At 27.7% G+C, this 20,541-nt stretch overlaps 1 protein-coding gene across 3 annotated transcripts in view; it reads right to left on the bottom strand.

Annotated features, from left to right (window-relative positions):
- Window positions 1–20,541, bottom strand: part of LOC111682859 (G protein-coupled receptor kinase 2) — a 204,551-nt gene that overhangs the window by 135,139 nt on the left and 48,871 nt on the right. The window contains exon 1 of one of the 3 annotated variants that reach the window (XM_046950443.1): window positions 2,334–2,369. The exons of the other annotated variants lie outside the window; for them this stretch is intronic. The gene's annotated coding sequence lies outside the window, so the exon portion shown is untranslated. Of the gene's footprint in view, window positions 1–2,333; window positions 2,370–20,541 lie in introns of those variants that run through there. 3 annotated transcript variants of the gene reach the window in all.

Genomic DNA, 20,541 nt, shown 5'->3' with positions numbered 1-20,541 from the left:
TACTTTTTATCAGTGTATATGACATATTGCCTGAGTTCTAAAGAAGTAGATTAATAAGGTCTTACTAAGAATGTGTTATATAAATACTTCCTATAGCTATAGAAGCTGTATGCGTTTTACAAGGACTATTTTTTGTAGTTACTTCTAAGCGATTTTAACTCTACATCTCAGCAAAAATAAAACAAAGTACTTCCAAAAGAATAACATTTATCACCACTTCAAAAGTAGTACTAAGTGAATTTTTTTAAACTTCTGTGGAGGTGATGTTTATTGACGTCCAAGGAAGCTAAAAGAATTATATTTTTTTAATTTAAGAAATATTTGTTCTGAATTAAACGAATTTTATTTTGGAGTTGATTGGTTGTTAAATGCGTGTAATTTATTATTTGTATTATAATACTAGAGTTTCACTTCCTAGCAACTTCTTAAAAATAAAACTACTTCCTGAGAATGACTTTAGATGTAGTGAATTTGAAATCAAATAAAAAGGACATCCAACCTAGACAAGCCTGTGTTAAAATTATAACTACTTCAGGTCTTTTTCAGGTCTTACTTCCGTGGAGTAAATTCTACTTCTTTTTCGCTTCTTTGGAAGTTCTTTTTTCTAAAAAATAACATAAAAATTACTTCCTTTAAATGGCTTTAGATGCAGTGAATTTGGAATCAAATAAAAAGGACATCCCTTCTATAACAATCCTGTGTTAAAATTATAACTTCTTCAGGTCTTTTTCAGGTCTTACTTCCGTGGAGTAAATTCTACTTCTTTTTCGCTTCATTGGAAGTTCTTTTTATGCTGGTATGGTAATGAAAGTTTTTAACTAGAAATATATACCTAAATCCCCTACGCTTCAAATATAGTCGCAGTTCAACAAACCCAAAATGAAAAAGTGTTATATTTTCCAATTATATAAATTGACTATAAAGTGATAAGAATATTTCAAATGTTAATAATTTGTCTGCTTTTAGAATGAAATAGAATGTTGCGAATAAGTTTCTTTTTTTGTAAGGATTATTTTGTTAATTAAGCAAAAATAGCAAGCAATTAATAGACAAGCAGAAACTAATTTCATTTAAACACAAATCAGCAAAAATTAAGACTCTATGACAAAGTCAAAATACCAAAAATATGGTACAAACATATTTAAGTATTAATTATATTTTGCCAAAAGTCTGGACTCATTAAGTACGGTTTAATGACCACAAAAAAGAGACAACAACCATTTAATAAATATTTGAAATAGAAAGATAACGTTGATATGTTAAAAAACACTTTGAAAGGTTTTTCTTTATGCAATTACAAATATAGTCAGAGAATATGAAAAATTATATGTGATAAATTAGCATTAGCAATCAAGTAGACGATATTCTATTAACATATTTTTATTTCATCCTACAAAATTATATTTTTATTTATTTATGAACATTGCCTAAACATTTGTTCTACAACTAACACCCAGAATATTTAATAATTTTTAAAAATTAATATGGTAAATTTTCTTTATGCATAATATTTCATTTTGATGTTTCTTTGTTTCTTAAACAAAAAAACAAAACTAAAAGTGAAAATATTTATTATAAATGTCCTTAGGATATTGTGTATGGAACTGGCACAAATATATGCATCACTTATATATTTAAATTAAAATGATTGAAAAATATAAGACAAATAAAAAGATAAATAAAATATGTATTTACGGTCGTTCTATAATAAATCATCATATTAAATATTCATGTCTACATGTGTGGAAAGCTAAAATGGAAATGTAGAAACATTTATCTAACAGGTTTGCACATTTATCACACAGAAGCGAAATTTACAACAACTGCTAAAACAATCCCGGCAAAACCTTGATAACAATTAGTTCATATTCTAGTTTATAGACATGTCGATAGACTAGCCCAAAGTCTAACAAATATACTAGTCCACAAATCAGGCAATAGACTAGTCATTAGCCTGGTCCATTAACTAGTTTGTAAAATAAACAACAGATTACAACTAGACTTAGTATAGGGTACTTTTTTAAATCTGTTTACAAATGCTTTTAGAAGGACAAACGTACCAAATGGAAACCAAGTTGTATGAAGATTTTTTAAGGACATTTCAAAATAAAAGTTAAAGAATGAAAAACTATACATACGAATGTATAAACAACAAATAATAAAATATTAAAAAAAACTCACTCTAAAAGCCTTTGAGACCCTCAAGAAATGAAGAATATTAAAAAATATAAAAATTTGAAAAAAAACAACATTTTCATATGGACATAAATTCATGTAAATATCTACATGAAAATCCCATTAATGTAAGTAAAAAAAGGGAAAAATAAACTTACCGTAAAAATGCTTAAAATATATTCAGAATATCTGAAAAAATGCAAGAGAAAAAATGATATAAATTAATATTGAATATTAAAAGTACAGATACATACAATCAAATAATATGAAAGGATAAACGTTAAAATTACAAGTATTCCAGCAAGAATTTTAGTTTTACACCTAGTTCAGTTCTAGTTCAATTCTACATCAGTTTTACTTCAGTTCTAGTTCATTTCTAGTTCAGTTCAAGTTCAGTTCTAGTTCTAGTTCAGTTCTAGTTCAGTTCTAGTTCAGTTCTAGTTTAGTTCAGTTCTAGTTCAGTTCTAGTTCAGTACTAGTTCAGTTCTAGTTCAGTTCTAGTTTAGTTCTAGTTCAGTTCTAGTTCAGTTCTAGTTCAGTTCTAGTTCAGTTCTAGTTTAGTTCAGTTCTAGTTCAGTTCTAGTTCAGTTCTAGTTCAGTTCTAGTTCAGTTCTAGTTCAGTTCTAGTTCAGTTCTAGTTCAGTTCTAGTTCAGTTCTAGTTCAGTTCTAGTTCAGTTCTAGTTCAGTTCTAGTTCAGTTCTAGTTCAGTTCTAGTTCAGTTCTAGTTCAGTTCTAGTTCAGTTCTAGTTCAGTTCTAGTTCAGTTCTAGTTCAGTTCTAGTTCAGTTCTAGTTCAGTTCTAGTTCAGTTCTAGTTCAGTTCTAGTTCAGTTCTAGTTCAGTTCTAGTTCAGTTCTAGTTCAGTTCTAGTTCAGTTCTAGTTCAGTTCTAGTTCAGTTCTAGTTCAGTTCTAGTTCAGTTCTAGTTCAGTTCTAGTTCAGTTCTAGTTCTAGTTCAGTTCTAGTTCAGTTCTAGTTCAGTTCTAGTTCAGTTCTAGTTCAGTTCTAGTTCAGTTCTAGTTCAGTTCAGTTCAGTTCTAGTTTAGTTCTAGTTTAGTTCAGTTCTAGTTCAGTTCTAGTTCAGTTCTAGTTCAGTTCTAGTTCAGTTCTAGTTCAGTTCTAGTTCAGTTCTAGTTCAGTTCTAGTTCAGTTCTAGTTCAGTTCTAGTTCAGTTCTAGTTCAGTTCTAGTTCAGTTCTAGTTCAGTTCTAGTTCAGTTCTAGTTCAGTTCTAGTTCAGTTCTAGTTCAGTTCTAGTTCAGTTCTAGTTCAGTTCTAGTTCAGTTCTAGTTCAGTTCTAGTTCAGTTCTAGTTCAGTTCTAGTTCAGTTCTAGTTCAGTTCTAGTTCAGTTCTAGTTCAGTTCTAGTTCAGTTCTAGTTCAGTTCTAGTTCAGTTCTAGTTCAGTTCTAGTTCAGTTCTAGTTCAGTTCTAGTTTAGTTCTAGTTCAGTTCTAGTTCAGTTCTAGTTCAGTTCTAGTTCAGTTCTAGTTCAGTTCTAGTTCAGTTCTAGTTCAGTTCTAGTTCAGTTCTAGTTCAGTTCTAGTTCAGTTCTAGTTCAGTTCTAGTTCAGTTCTAGTTCTAGTTCAGTTCTAGTTCAGTTCTAGTTCAGTTCTAGTTCAGTTCTAGTTCAGTTCTAGTTCAGTTCTAGTTCAGTTCTAGTTCAGTTCTAGTTCAGTTCTAGTTCAGTTCTAGTTCAGTTCTAGTTCAGTTCTAGTTCAGTTCTAGTTCAGTTCTAGTTCAGTTCTAGTTCAGTTCTAGTTCAGTTCTAGTTCAGTTCTAGTTCAGTTCTAGTTCAGTTCTAGTTCAGTTCTAGTTCAGTTCTAGTTCAGTTCTAGTTCAGTTCTAGTTCAGTTCTAGTTCAGTTCTAGTTCAGTTCTAGTTCAGTTCTAGTTCAGTTCTAGTTCAGTTCTAGTTCAGTTCTAGTTCAGTTCTAGTTCAGTTCTAGTTCAGTTCTAGTTCAGTTCTAGTTCAGTTCTAGTTCAGTTCTAGTTCAGTTCTAGTTCAGTTCTAGTTCAGTTCTAGTTCAGTTCTAGTTCAGTTCTAGTTCAGTTCTAGTTTAGTTCAGTTCTAGTTCAGTTCTAGTTCAGTTCTAGTTCAGTTCTAGTTCAGTTCTAGTTCAGTTCTAGTTCAGTTCTAGTTCAGTTCTAGTTCAGTTCTAGTTCAGTTCTAGTTCAGTTCTAGTTCAGTTCTAGTTCAGTTCTAGTTCAGTTCTAGTTCAGTTCTAGTTCAGTTCTAGTTCAGTTCTAGTTCAGTTCTAGTTCAGTTCTAGTTCAGTTCTAGTTCAGTTCTAGTTCAGTTCTAGTTCAGTTCTAGTTCAGTTCTAGTTCAGTTCTAGTTCAGTTCTAGTTTAGTTCTAGTTTAGTTCTAGTTCAGTTCTAGTTCAGTTCTAGTTCAGTTCTAGTTCAGTTCTAGTTCAGTTCTAGTTCAGTTCTAGTTCAGTTCTAGTTCAGTTCTAGTTCAGTTCTAGTTCAGTTCTAGTTCAGTTCTAGTTCAGTTCTAGTTCAGTTCTAGTTCAGTTCTAGTTCAGTTCTAGTTCAGTTCTAGTTCAGTTCTAGTTCAGTTCTAGTTCAGTTCTAGTTCAGTTCTAGTTCAGTTCTAGTTCAGTTCTAGTTCTCTAGTTCAGTTCTAGTTCTAGTTCAGTTCTAGTTCAGTTCTAGTTCAGTTCTAGTTCAGTTCTAGTTCAGTTCTAGTTCAGTTCTAGTTCAGTTCTAGTTCTAGTTTTAGTTCAGTTCTTGTTCAGGCCCCTAGTTCAGTTCTAGTCCAGTTCAAGTTGAGTTCTAATCTAGTTGCGTTCTAGTCTAGTTCAGTTCTAATTCTGTTCTAGTTTAGTTCAGTTCTAGTACAATTATTTTGTTGAGGGCCTAAATTTGATTTAATATAATTTACCAACAATTAAATTTCATGTTAAAAACATTGCTGACATTAAACATTGCTGACATTAAACATAACTTGATTTGACATGCTTGAAAAGTAAAAAACAATTCAATTTAATTTTATACAAGTTCATTTTATTTATACGTTTTACTGTTGTTAAACAATTTTATTTAATTTAATTATATTTAAGGTACAAAAGAATGTTATGAACAATTAAAAAGGAAATTACAAGCCCATTAAAAATATGACTAAATAAAATATAAATGAAAATGACATTTTAAAGAATAAAATAAATGAGAAAGAATTAGAGTGGAATTGTTTATGTAAAAATATCAAAAAGCAGTTGAGGCGTATGATGAATATTAAATCATATAAATTCCCAATTAATATTAATTGCACGCCATCGTATACCAACATATATATAAACGATGTTTTAAAACAGTTATACGTTAATTTCATAGTTTTTTTTTTCTCTCTTCTCTACCGGTTTATTAAAGTTTCATATGATAATGTCATGTTAAAATTAACTTTCAGTTGTACGTGAGCCATGTATTGGCTGATAGCATGTAAAAATGTAATTAAACAACAACATAACATGTCGAATGAAAACTTTATTGCAGTTTTTGTTTAATTTTCTTCATATTCCCCGTAGAAAATAAAGAAAAATTGTAAATAAATGAAACAGAAAAAAAAGAAAATTTGTTAAATATTGTATGACATTATTAAGATACAAGAGAATGTAATGTAAAAGAAAATGCAAAAGAAAAGTCGTTAAGACATTTTGTTATCTGGGGAGTTTTACATATTCTAGACAACAGAATACTAATGTAAGATTTTCATAATATTAAAAAAATATATATTTGTAAAATTAAAAATTGTTAGAAAATTTTGAATCATAATATTTTCCGTATTTTTTTTTTAATTTTTAATATTAATATTTGTTTACAAAATAATACTATAGACTAGACTATAGACTAGACTGTAGACTAGACTATAGACTAGACTATAGACTAGACTATAGACTAGATTATAGACTAGACTATAGACTAGACTGTAGACTAGACTATAGACTAGACTATAGACTAGACTGTAGACAAGACTATAGACTAGACTATAGGCTAGACTATAGACTAGACTATAGACTAGACTATAGACTAGACTATAGACTAGACTATAGACTAGACTATAGACTAGACTATAGACTAGACTATAGACTAGACTATAGACTAGACTATAAACTAGACTATAGACTAGACTATAGACTAGATTATAGACTAGACTATAGACTAGACTATAAACTAGTTAAAATCGTTTTTGTACTCAAATTAAAAGCTGTACTTTTGGTATTCAAACCATAATTTATAAGAAAAAGGAGAAAATGTTAGAAAATGTATTTTTCTTTTTAATTTTATTTCTTTTTATTTTATTTTTGTTTTTGTAAATTTGGTCAAAAATCTACTACTGCTTTAAAATATTTGATATTTTCTACATAAATAGAAAACAAACCAAAATTTCCTATAATCATAGTCTTGTAGTTTTCCATAAACTTTCTACAATACACAAGTAGTCTCTAGACGTTATACAGGAAACAAATGCAATTTTATTTCTTTCATTATAATTAAGCACTAATTATAAATTCTTTAGAGAATTTGTACAAATTTCTATAAATTTGCATTGTTCAATGTACCAAAACTCTAGCAAAACAACAATAAAATAACATTAAAAACAGGAAATGAAAAACTACCAACAGCTAAAACTGAATAATAAACTCCACAAAAACAAAAAAGACTAAAAGTTAGACTGACAGCCAGTTTAAATAAGGTTTACTAATGTTGCCATGTTTAACACACCCATCTAACCAACTAAAACACTATTTTTAAATTCTTAAACCATAATTTCCTTAAATATATTTTCCAACAATTTCTAAAGTCGAAGTGCATTTGCAAAATATTTACTCTACTCGAAATCAAAATATATAAAGAGGAACTAAAATTACGTTAAATTGTATAGCCTGTTTTTCTTTGTTTTGTTTGCCTCTATGTCTATTCATTGCTTAGTTTTGGAGGTTGTCCTTAATGTGCCATTTAGATTGCCAGAACAAATACAAAAAAATCCCAGACATTTCATATGCTCAACATCATCACAATCATCATTATCGTCAGTGCCTCCATTAAACTTCACAAAACTAAACAAATATTCCATTACATTTTGGGCCATGTATGTATACTTTAGTCCACTATTATTTTCATTTTTTCTTTACCCCGTCAGATCAGCAAACGGAAACTTGAGTGTTAAAAATTTCCGTTTTTAAATACAAATGTCAGACGAGTGCTGCTCCTTAATAGAATGTGTGTTTTTGTGTGAGCTTAAACAAGTGCCTATGAGGTTTTTAATGCTTTCGGTGCATTTTCATTGCAATTCACAACCATTAGGATTCAGTTTCATTGAAACATTTTTCATTTTGGTTTTCAAAAAAATAAGAAGAAAAACCAATAGAAATGAAAGTATGGATGAGTGCACGAATGAATGACATGGAAGTTAGTTTTTTTTTTTGCACAAAATTTTTTTCTAACACAAAGACCAACCAAAGTATTTTATGTGGTATCTGTGTGGTATTTGCTTATTTATATAATTACCTGGATTAATTTTGTTGTCTAGCCACAGCAAACACAGAGGAATACTTAAATAAATATTTCACTAAACATTTAAGAAACATATCTATAAAAAATTATTCAGAATCAGAACAACTAGCAAATTGTTCAGAATCCAAACAACTGATAAGAATCTGAACAACAATTTTTTTATAAAATATATTTCAGAATATCAAAAACTTCTTCTATTGACATTTTTGCAGATTAGGAACAGCTGTTTCTATGGATTATTATTCAGAATTTAAATAACTTTTCCAGAATCTAAAATTGTTCAGAATCTGATCAACTTTTTCTATAGGAAATTGTTCAGAATCTGAACAACATTTTCTATAGAAAATTGTTCAGAATCTGAACAACATTTTCTATAGAAAATTGTTCAGAATCTGAACAACATTTTCTATAGAAAATTGTTCAGAATCTGAACAACATTTTCTATAGAAAATTGTTCAGAGTCTGAACAACTTTTTCTATAGAAAATTGTTCAGAATCTGAACAACTTTTTCTATAGAAAATTGTTCAGAATCTGAACAACTTTTTCTATAGAAAATTGTTCAGAATCTGAATAATTTTTTCTATAGAAAATTGTTCAGAATCTGAATAATTTTTTCTATAGAAAATTGTTCAGAATCTGAATAATTTTTTCTATAGAAAATTGTTCAGAATCTGAATAATTTTTTCTATAGAAAATTGTTCAGAATCTGAATAATTTTTTCTATAGAAAATTGTTCAGAATCTGAACAACTTTTTTGTATCGAAAATTGTTTAGAATCTGAACAACTTTTTTGTATAGAAAATTGTTCAGAATCTGTACAACATTTTCTATAGAAAATTGTTCAGAATCTGAACAACTTTTTCTATAGAAAATTGTTCAGAATCTGAACTACTTTTTCTATAGAAAATTGTTGAGAATTTGAACAATTTTTTCTTTAGAAAATTGTTGAGAATTTGAACAATTTTTTCTTTAGAAAATTGTTCAGAATCTGAACAAAATTTTCTACAGAAACTGTTGTACATACGAAATACATCGATGTCTCTCAACTTTTCAAGGATAAAATTTGTTAATTTTAAAAAAGAAAAAGAATAAAATTCATAAGATTTTTTATTGCCTAAGAAATAAAAGGGGTTTTTTAAATTAAATTGTATTTCAGAGACATTTAACATTGTTTGACATGTCAAGCAGTTTGTTTAGTCTATTTAGGTCTTTACAATAAAAACACCACAAACATTTTAATTGGAAATGTTAAAATGACATTGGGTCAAATTTAAAATTTGTGGGTTTTAAACAAAAGTGTAAAAAAAAACAAAAAGATATTTGGTATTTATCTTTTTGACCTTTAAATGTGAACAAATTCCTTTCTTTAAAATGGTTTTATTATTTCCAATAAAAACTAACACAATTTAAATTTAAACCTACATTCTACAGAGCGCAAAACAAGTACGACACTAGTCAATGAGTGTCATAATAAAATCAAAAACTTTATTTTTGTTCAAAATTTAGCTAATGAAGATAAAATTTTATTTGATATTCCGCTAACTTAAAGAAGAAGCATTTTTGTTATGTCTACAGCAGTGGGAGGAAATGAACATTTTGCAAAATAATTAATTTTGTACACGTATGAGCAGGGCACATTTTGCACAAGCATGTTCGTAAAATAATTTTCCAAATTTCCACAGACAATTTTCAAATTATAGCTGGCATATACGAGTTTAATATTATTATTTCATAGCTGTTGGATGTTGCTGCATTTGTTGTTATTATTGCTAGCTGCTGTTGTTGCTGTATTAATGTTTTTTTTTTTTGATAACAAACCACAAACACCACAGATGCCACATTATATATAAGCTGACTGGTTGTTGGTGTGTACTTGCAGCAACACAGTTATTCGAAATAATTGTAAAGTCAACTTGTTTGTTCACAAAGAAAATAAAAACAACAACAACAACAATTACAATATGAGATTTTATGATATTGAAAACATTTTTTTTCGGTTAAATGACAATAGCAGTAAACAACTGCAAAACAACTGCAGTAATAATAAATATTTGTTTGTTGTTGTCAACAAACAAACTTTTTAATTGTAGCTATAGAAAAAGCTGTAAAATTGTTTTTATAGAAACATGTTCTTAAGAACATTTCTAAGAATCCGAGAAAATTTTCTTTATGGGAAATTTATTAGAATCTAACAAACTTTTTCTATAGAAAATTGAAAATTGACTCTTAACAACTTCTTCTATAGAAAAGAAATTGTTCAGAATTTGAACATCTTTTTCTATAAAAAATTGTTCAGAATCTGAACAACTTTTTCGATTGAAAATTGTTCAGAATCTGAAAAACTTTTTCGATTGAAAATTGTTAAGAATCTGAACAACTTTTTCTAAAGAAAATGTTGTTTCTATAGAAAATGTTGTTCTGATTCTGAACAATTTTCTATAGAAAAAGTTGTTCAGAATCTGAAAAACTTTTTCTTTTCAGAATCAGATCAAATCTTTCTGTAGAAAATTGTTCAGAATCAGAACAACCTTTTCTATAGAAAATTGTTCAGAATCAGAACAACTTTCCTATAGAAAATAGTTCAGAATCAGAACAACTTTTCCTATAGAAAATAGTTCAAAATCAGAACAACTTTTTCTATAGAAAATTGTTCAAAATCAAAACAACTTTTTCTATAGAAAATTGTTCAGAACCAGGACAACTTTTTCTATAGAAAATTGTTCAAAATCTGTTCTGAATCAGAACAACTTTTTCTATAGAAAATTGTTCAGAATCAGAACAATTTTTTCTATAGAAAATTGTTCAGAATCAGAACAACTTTTTCTATAAAAAATTGTTCAGAATCAGAACAACTTTTCTATAGAAAATTGTTCAGAATCAGAACAACTTTTTCTATAGAAAATTGTTCAGAATCAGAACAAATTTTTCTATAGAAAACTGTTCAAAATCTGAACAACTTTTTTTAAAGAAAATTGTTCAGAATCAAAACAACTTTTTCTATAGAAAATTGTTCAGAATCAGAACAACTTTTTCTATAGAAAATTGCGCAGAATCAGAACAACTTTTTCTATAGAAAATTGTTCAGAATCAGAACAACTTTTTCTATAGAAAATTGTTCAGAATCTGAACAACTTTTTGTAAGAAAATTGTTCAGAATCTGAACAACTTTTTGTAAGAAAATTGTTCAGAATCTGAATAACTTTTTGTAAGAAAATTGTTCAGAATCTGAACAACTTTTTGTATAGAAAATTGTTCAGAATCTGAACAACTTTTTGTATAGAAAATTGTTCAGAATCTAAACAACTTTTTCTATAAAAAATTTTTCAGAATTTGAACAACTTTTTCAATAGAAAATTGTTCAGAATATGAACATCTTTTTATATAGAAAATTGTTCAGTCTCTGAACCAGTTTTTCTAAAGAAAATTGTTCACATTCTGAACAATTTTTTAAATAAAAACTCTAAACAACTTTAAAAAAAAATCAGACTCTGAATAACTTTTTGTATATAAATTTTATCAGACTCTGGATAACTTTTTCTTGAGTAAGTTGAACAACTTTTTGTATTAAAAATTTTTTAAATCTGTGTAAATTTTGTATGGTTTCTTTTCTTGATAACAGAGGATTTTTTCCTATTAATGTGGAATGAACAATTATCTTTTTTAAAGAAAACTGCAGGTTTAAAATTATATGCTATTCTACTGTTCATGCGATATCTTTACAATAAAATTTGTTGTCAAAAACAGTAAATTACATGCTTGTTTAACAAGTGTTGACCAAACCTTAATTTTTCTGCTAATAAACTGTGTTTATATTGTTGTAAACTAAAATGTCACAAACAAATGCAACCCAAATATAGAATTCATAGAAACACACATACAACCAAATACAATAGTTATTGTTAAATTACAAAAGAAAAAAACTTTTCTATCTATGATTTTTATTTGTACAAGCAGTGGCGAATGCTGGCTGGATATTTAGTTGGTTGCCTGGTTGGTTTGTTTTTATGTAAATATTTTGCTAATAAATACAAAAATTTATGTTGGCGTCAGTCACTTCTCTATCTATATCATACCATTCTTCGTAAAAAAACTTTTTTTTTGACAATCATATATACATTTTCATTTACACCAGCAATGAATGTGGGTTTTTAAAAATTTGTAACACACATGAATAGGTTTGCATCTATAGATGCAGGCTTTTGACAACACAGTGTTGAGTTATTAAAAAGCACAAAGTAATACAATTTTAACATACAATTCTTATTTATGTTCTTCTTGAAGTGCTACGTTTATTGCTCAGAGCTGTAGTTTGGGAAAATTTGCATATTTATTGCATAAAACATGGTATGATCACATAACAGTAGTAAACCCTCGTATTTACTTTACGACAATGATTTCAAAAAATGTTGTTTGCTTACTGATACTGTTGTGTGTAAGTGTGTGTGTGTATGCTGGAAAGCGGGGAACGTATGCCTTTTTACAACAAATTATGTTATGGAAATAATCATCCAAAATTTCAATTTTATATTTATTCAAGCACCTACAACTGAATATTACATATTCTTGTTATATCCATATTATTTTATTAGGATACCTTCCCCTTATCTCTGACTTTACAGACAACATACATTTATACCAAAGGATTACAATATTAATAATAATAACAGCAACAACAAAACGACTACGTTTGAAAGTAAGCTTTTAATATTCTTTTAAAATATTCTTCAAACAAACATCTAGGCAACCCTCCAACCCAAACAGTTAACCAAGTCAAGCCCCCTTAAATATAGATACACACCACACTCACCTACATGATATGGTAAAAAGGATGCAAGGATTTTTATTAAATTCATAAGAGGATTTTCATATATACATGTCTCGTAACTATATAAACCAAAAATATTTTAAACTCAAAAACATACATACGTTGTTATGTAAGAATTTGGAGCAAGGACATCAAGGATATCAATATTTTTTTTTTATATTTTTCAAAAGTAAAAGAAGAATAAACCTCATTTATGTAAATTAAAATTTGCAAAAAATTTTATTAAATTTAAATTTGATAAAATGAACAAAATTTTATTGAATACTTTACAATGAAAAAGCATTTTATGCAACAGTAATCTAGAATATAACTTTGAGTTTTTTTCTTTAATAATTATTGAACAAAATCATACAAATTTAGTTTTTAACATATCAAAGGCATTTCATTTAAATTCTATTTTCAACTACATAAATAGAAATACTTTATGTAACGCAAAAACAAAAGAACTTCAATTAGTTTTAACTAAGACTTATTAAGTTTATTTAAACATTTTTTATAAGATCCTTTAGAAAAACAAAAATTATTTTAATAAAACAATACTTGAAGACAGTTTGAGTAGCATTTTGTTAAATCTATTGTAACTTATTATAAAAATAAACTAAACTTTGAATAGTAGAATAGAATGAACGAAAACAAAAAGTATAATACTTAAGTATACATATAGAGAAATGGAGAAACTTTCTAAAAAAAATTTCAGAATCTAAAAAACATTTTAATAGATAATTGTTCAGAATCTGAACAACTTTTCCTATAGAAAATTGTACTCAATCTGAACAACTTGTTCACAATCTTTACAACCTTATTGATAGAAAATTATTCAGAATCTGAACAACTCTTTCAATAGAAAATTGTTCACAATCTGGACAACTTTTTCAATAGAAAATTGCTCACAATCTGAACAACTTTTTCAATATAAAATTGTTCACAATCTGAACAAATTTTTCTATAAAAAATTCTTCGCAATCTGAATAACTTTTTCTATAAAAAATTCTTCACAATCTATAGAAAATATTTGACAATCTGAACAACTTTTTCTATAGAAAATAGTTCAGAATCTGAACAACCTTTTCTATAGAAAATTGTTCATAATCTGAACAACCTTTTCTATAGAAAATTGTTCGGAATCTGAACAACCTTTCCTATAGAAAATTGTTCAGAATCTGAACAACCTTTCCTATAGAAAATTGTTCAGAATCTGAACAACCTTTCCTATAGAAAATTGTTCAGAATCTGAACAACCTTTCCTATAGAAAATTGTTCAGAATCTGAACAACCTTTTCTATAGAAAATGAACAACTTTTCTATAGAAAATTGTTCAGAATCTGAACAACCTTTTCTATAGAAAATTGTTCAGAATCTGAACAACCTTTTCTATAGAAAATTGTTCAGAATCTGAACAACCTTTTCTATAGAAAATTGTTCAGAATCTGAACAACGTTTTCTATAGAAAATTGTTCAGAATCTGAACAACGTTTTCTATAGAAAATTGTTCAGAATCTGAACAACGTTTTCTATAGAAAATTGTTCAGAATCTGAACAACGTTTTCTATAGAAAATTGTTCAGAATCTGAACAACGTTTTCTATAGAAAATTGTTCAGAATCTGAACAACGTTTACTATAGAAAATTGTTCAGAATCTGAACAACGTTTTCTATAGAAAATTGTTCAGAATCTGAACAACGTTTTCTATAGAAAATTGTTCAGAATCTGAACAACTATTTCTATAGAAAATTGTTCAGAATCTGAACAACTATTTCTATAGAAAATTGTTCAGAATCTGAACAACTATTTCTATAGAAAATTGTTCACATTTTATGAAAAACTTTTTCTATAGAAGTTGTTCAAAATCTGAACAAATTTTTCTATAGAAAATTGTTCAAAATTTGAACAACTTTTTCTATAGAAAATTGTTCCAAATATGAGCAACTTATTCTTCAGAATCTGAACTTATTCTTCAGAATCTGAACAACTTTTTCTATATAGTCTAATCCACATTTTCTAAGAAAATTGTTAAGAGCCTGAGCAACTTTTTTGATAGAAAATTGTTCAGAATTTTCTATCCTCTTATTCTTAGTCAAGTTTTTTAAATATTCAGAATTTTTACAAATTATTTTAATATCTTCACATTTTAACGAGAAAAAAATTTAAGAACTCAAAACCCCAAAACAAAATATATGCACAGATTCATTATTTTCTTGCTTGAGAAAAATTTTAAGATAATCTTTGATTTAAAATTTAACCATGTAACACAACACATACTCAAGAACTAACAAGTTAAACTACGAAATATAAAATGGAAAAATCATTAAAACACTTTAGAGAAAAAAAATATATATTTAACAATCAAGAACAGCAGTAGCGACAACTACAACAGCACTAACATTAAATTTAACATAAAATACTGTCAACTTGAAAGCAAATAATTGTTATTAAAATATTTTCACGATTTTTTTTTCTTCTTCGTCTTCCATCATCTGGCAGGCAGTTTGCTACAGCATGAGACAGCCTGGTATTTTCTATTTTTTTTATATGTATATTTTTCATTCATGCTCTGAAGAGATTTCAGTAAAAAACAAACTCTCAAAATATTGCCATTGAAGTTTTACATCCGTATTGAGAAAAATGAATGAAACATATACATATGTATGTATATGGATACATAGTTTACGATTAAGTTTGTGTGTATATTTTTTGTTTTTCATCTTATCAATTTATTCAACCATTCATCTCTCCAATAACCAGTATTTTCATAAACTGTTGTTTACAAGTCATTCATATGCAAAAAAAAATGCATGAAAACAAAAAAAAAACTACAAAATGAAAAGAAAAGTTCACTTATTCACACAAACTGGTCAAGAATGTCACGTACATTTGCAGTGTTAAAATGTCGAACATTTCATCTACATGCTGGGCTGCGAACAATAATTGGACCTGTAAGTCAAGTGTGTTAACGCAAAAATATGTAAGAAAATCTACTACAATTGCTAGCAGCAACGACAACAACAATTTGCAAAAACAAATTGTCAAAAAAGTGATTTAAATGAAAAAAATAACATGAAATATTTGCATAAATATAAATAGAAAATAGTTTTATCGGCATTAAAGTTAAGAAAAAAATTCTGAGATTTTGAGCATTTATTTATATTAAAAATATCTAGGATTCTACAAGAAAGGTTGAAAAAGGTTGCTTTGATTCTGAGCAACTTACTATGAGAAAAACTGCTTATATTGTGAACAATTTTCTAAAAGTTACTTTAACTTTGATCTATTTATTATAAGAAAGGTTTTTGATAATGTACTTAAAGGAAGACATTCAGATTCTGAGCAATTTTGTATGAAAAAAGTTACTCAAATTTTTTGCAATTTAAATTAATATTAATGAAAATGAGCTCAGATTATAAGCAACATTTTATAAGACAATTTTTCCAAGAAAAATTGTTCTGACACTGAACAATTTTATACTAGAAAAACTACTCGACTTCTGGAAATTTTCATAAAGTTTCTTATATTGCGAGCAATTGTGTTCAGAAAAGTTGCTCAGATTTTAAATTAAACTGATATAGATAAATTATCTTTAGGAAAGGTTGCTGATTCTCAGAAATTTTCTATAAGAACATTTTAGTCATATAATCAGATTTCTATAAGAAAAATGTTTCTAAAAATGTTTTAATAAAAAACTTGCTCATATTTTTAGTAATTTTATATAAGAAAAGTTGCTCTGTTTCTGAGAAATTTTCTATAAGAAATATTGCTTTGTTTTTCCAAAGAAATTTGAATAATTTTTGTTTTTGAAACTTTTCTATAAGAAAAGTTGCTCTGTTTTTGAGCAATAAGAAAAGTTGCTACCGGTGGCCTCCGGTAGGTTAGTGGTTAGTGTTCTAGTCTGGTAGACCGGAGGTGGTGGGTTCGATTCCCACCCGTGGCACTGGTTAAGGAGCGCACAACAGGCCCGATAGAGGCCTAGGTGTATTTCTTCGGATTTGATGTGTATACATCCTCCTTTCAAACTAACTAACTAACTAACTAACTAACTAACTAACTTTTGATCAATTTTCTGAAAGAACAGTTGGTCAGATCCTAATCAAATTTTCTGGTAAATTTTCTATTAAAAAAGTTGCTCAGATTCTGATAGCATTTCAATAGAAAAGCTTGTTAAAAAATCTAAAATTTTTTTTTTAATAGTTGCTCCGTTTCTGAGCAATTTTGTATAGGAAAAGCTGTTTTCATACTGAGCAATTTTCTAGAGAAAAAGTTGTTCATATTCTGAGCAATTTTTTATAGTATAAAAACAATTGTCTATAAGAAAAGTTGCTCTGTTTTCGAGCATTTTTTATAAGAAAATTTACTTTGCTTTTGATCAATTTTCAATAAGAAAGGTTGCTATTTTACTGAGCAATTTTCTAGAGGAAAAGTTGTTGATATTCTGAGCAATTTTCGAAAGTCAAAGCAAGAAAAGTCTATAAGAAAAGTTGCTTTGAGATTCTAAGCAACTTTCTATAAGAAAAGTTGTACAATTTTTTATAAGAAAGGTTGCTGTTCCTGGGCAATTTTCTATGGGGAAAAAATAGCATCAGAGCAACTTCTCTCTGATTCTGAACAATATTCTAGAATAAAAGTTGTTCATATTCTGAGCAATTTTCTATAGTCAAAGCAGCTGTTATAAGAAAAGTTGCTGTGTTTTTGAGATTCTAAGCAACTTTATATACGAAAACTTTTACAATTTTCTATAAGAAAAGTTGCTGTTCCTAAGCAATTTTCGAAAGGAAAAGTTAGAATCAGAGCAACTTTTCTCTGATTCTGAACAATTTTCTAGAGGAAAAGTTGTTCATATTCTAAGCAATTTTCTATAGTCAAATCAACTGTCTATAAGAAAAGTTAATCTGTTTTTGAGCAATTTTATACAAAAAAAAGTTGCTCTGTTTTTGAGCAATATCCTATAACAATATAAAGTTGATAAGATTTGAAACAATAATATAGAAGAAAATTCTCTGAGAGTTATTGTCTATAAATAAAGTTGCTCTCATGCTGGGAAAAATATGTAAGAAAAACAGAGCAGATTGCACACCTTCTCTTTCACAGAAAATTGTTTAGATTCTAAGCAATTTCCGATGAAGGTAGAGGCTTTGGCTAATGAATTCTCTTCTAGACAAAATTTATAAATCTTTTGTAAGGAATGTTTTTTGTAAAAAAAACTGTTTATTTTCTAAGCAAGTTGCTCTTAATCTGAGCAATTGTTTATAAAGAAATTTGCCTTGTTTCTGAACAATTTTTTAAACGAAAAGTTGCTCTGTTTCTTAGCAATTGTATAGAGGAAAAATTGCTCTGATTCTGAGCAATTTTCTAAAGGAAAATTTGCTCTGTTTCTAACCAATTGTCTAGAGAAAACGTTTCTTTAACCCTGAGCAATTTTCTAGAGGAAAAGTAGCTAAACGACTTAATATAAAACAAGTTGCTCAGTTTTCGTGCAATTTCCTACTTAATGTTACAAATTAATGTTGCTCTAATTCTGAGCAATTCTCTATAGAATAAAAGCTGAGCATATATTAACAAATTTTATTAGATTCTGAGCAAATTTGCTCCTATATTCTCTGAGCGCTATTTTCTATAAGTAAAGTTACTCTCTTGCTGAGAAATTTTTAAAGGAAAATCTGAACAGTTTGTACATCTTTTTTGCTTAGATTTTGAGCAATTTTCGATGCAGGTAGATGCTTTGGCTAACGAATTTTCTTCTAGAAATTGTATAGATATAGATTTTTTATTCTTTTTTAAGAATCCTAAATATTTTCTATTAGAAAACCTCTCTCAGTTTGCTTTATAGAAAATAAATAATTTTTTAGATTTTTTCTTAATATTTATATGTGATAAATTCTCAGACTTTGTGTTTAATAAAAAAAAATAAACTTTTAATTTATTTAATTTTTTTCCGACACTCTCTCTTCCTGTACCTTAATTAAGTTCTTATCATTTATGCAACCATTTAATTTTTATTACACAATATATTTTTTTTTGTAAATGATTGTTATCTCATAATTTATAGCAGCTCTTTATTTTATTTTAAATATTTGTAAAAATGTTTTTTTTTTTTTGTTCTTTATTTCACCAATGTTAGTGGTGATATTAAATGTTTATTTTAAATTTAATTATGACAGTCATAAAAAGAAATTACTCAACTTAATTAATAATATACAGAAAGGCAGATATTCACGCACACGTTCATTCACTTCAGTCGGTTTTGTGGAATTGTGAATTTCAACTTATTCTTGGCAATTTTTTTATTTTTTTTTCATATGAACGTTTGTTGAAGGAACATTCAATTGAAATGCTTAATTTTGATTTTATATAAAAACAAGTAGGAAAGTATAGTCGGGCATGGCCGACCATATGATACCCTACACCATGAGTATATTTTTACAATTTTTACTTTTATAAAATTTTTATTTTTTGTAAAGAAACTGTTATGTTGAATATTACCATAATTCCAAAATATTTAAGCCATTTATTGATAAAAAACTAAAATTTCTAAATGAGGCTTTATATAGGTTAAATATGGGCCGATCCTCGGTAAATTTGGGAAAAGGATATATTTCTAAATAACAGTTAGTTTTGTTGAGTTTCATTGCAATACAAATGGTTACAAGTCAATTTTAGACGTTTAAGTCATTTTTGAAGGGGGGTTTGTATGGGGGCTAGGGTCAAATATAGGCCGATCCTTACGAAAATCTGCAGTATCATTTATACTTATATAAAACTTATTTGTGCCAATTTTTAGAGAGATAGTAGAATATTTAACGTAATTATAGCATAAAAAGTTCAAATCGGGAAATAATGGACCGATTGCAACCATTTTCAATAGGCTTCGTCCTTGTGCCAAAAAACATGCTTGGTCCAAATTTCATCAAATTATCTTGAATATTGCGGCCTGTACCTTGCGCACAAGGTTTACATCCAGCCAGCCAGCCGGACGGACGGACATGTCTAAATCGATTAAAAAAATGATTCTGAATCGATCGGTATACTTTAAGGTGGGTATTGGACCAATATTTTTGTATGTTACAAACATCAGCACAAACGTATAATACCCTCCCCACTATAGTGGTGTAGGGTATAATAAACAAGAACAACAACGATTTTAAACGCACGAACAAAAATGCACATATTTGAAATAATTAATATTATTTTAAAATTATTTAATTGATTTTTTTTCGTTTGTTTGAATTTGTAAACAAATAATGTAGCAACAGCAACAGAATTTAAAATTATTGTCAGTTTTGCTTTGAATAAAAATTAATTGTAATTAATTGAAACATAATGATTGATAATTTTATTGACTTTGCATTTTTTTATAAAAATAAGGAAGAAAATTCACTGAAAAAAATAGAGAAGGTCATTGAATGAAACTTTTTTATCCACAAATTAAAATTAACAATTTTTAAGGTAAAAAATTGAAAATAAAAATCATTAAATTAATTAAAAATTTATAAATTTTCTTGTTTTATTTATACATCCTTTAGCATAAAAACTACCAGCAAATTAATAATCCCTCAAGAGTAATAAAAAAAAAGAACGAATCTGCACAAGTGCAATTCAACAAACTCAGGCCAGAATATAAAAGAAGAAAAACAACAAAAATAAAGTAAATAAATTCTATCAAACTACAGCGAAAATTTTAGTCTGTGATAAATCGTTGTTGCTGGCAGTGGTCTTAATGAAAAATAATGGCAAAATTTCAAGACTTAACCGCAAACTCAACATTTTTTTCATATTTACATTTCGTGTTTGTCACTTTTTTTTTCTGCAACATTTTTTTTTATTTGCTGGTAAAATATTTTTTGGGGTTGTTATATAACAAAAATGATTTTCAAACCATTTCATGAACATGTACAAGCCTTCTATTTAGTCTATTGTAACTGGAATACAATGACAGTTGTTGGCGAACAGAAACCTATGAATGCCATATTTTAAACATCAACGTAGGAAGAGTGAAAAAAAAGGCCAATGACTTTGAATAGCAGTTGTTTGTTAAAATTG

This window comes from Lucilia cuprina, chromosome 4, assembly GCF_022045245.1.
Source record: "Lucilia cuprina isolate Lc7/37 chromosome 4, ASM2204524v1, whole genome shotgun sequence".
Lineage (NCBI taxonomy): Eukaryota > Metazoa > Arthropoda > Insecta > Diptera > Calliphoridae > Lucilia > Lucilia cuprina.
Note: the sequence above shows the minus strand (reverse complement) of the source record. Positions and strands in the feature narration are given on the sequence as shown.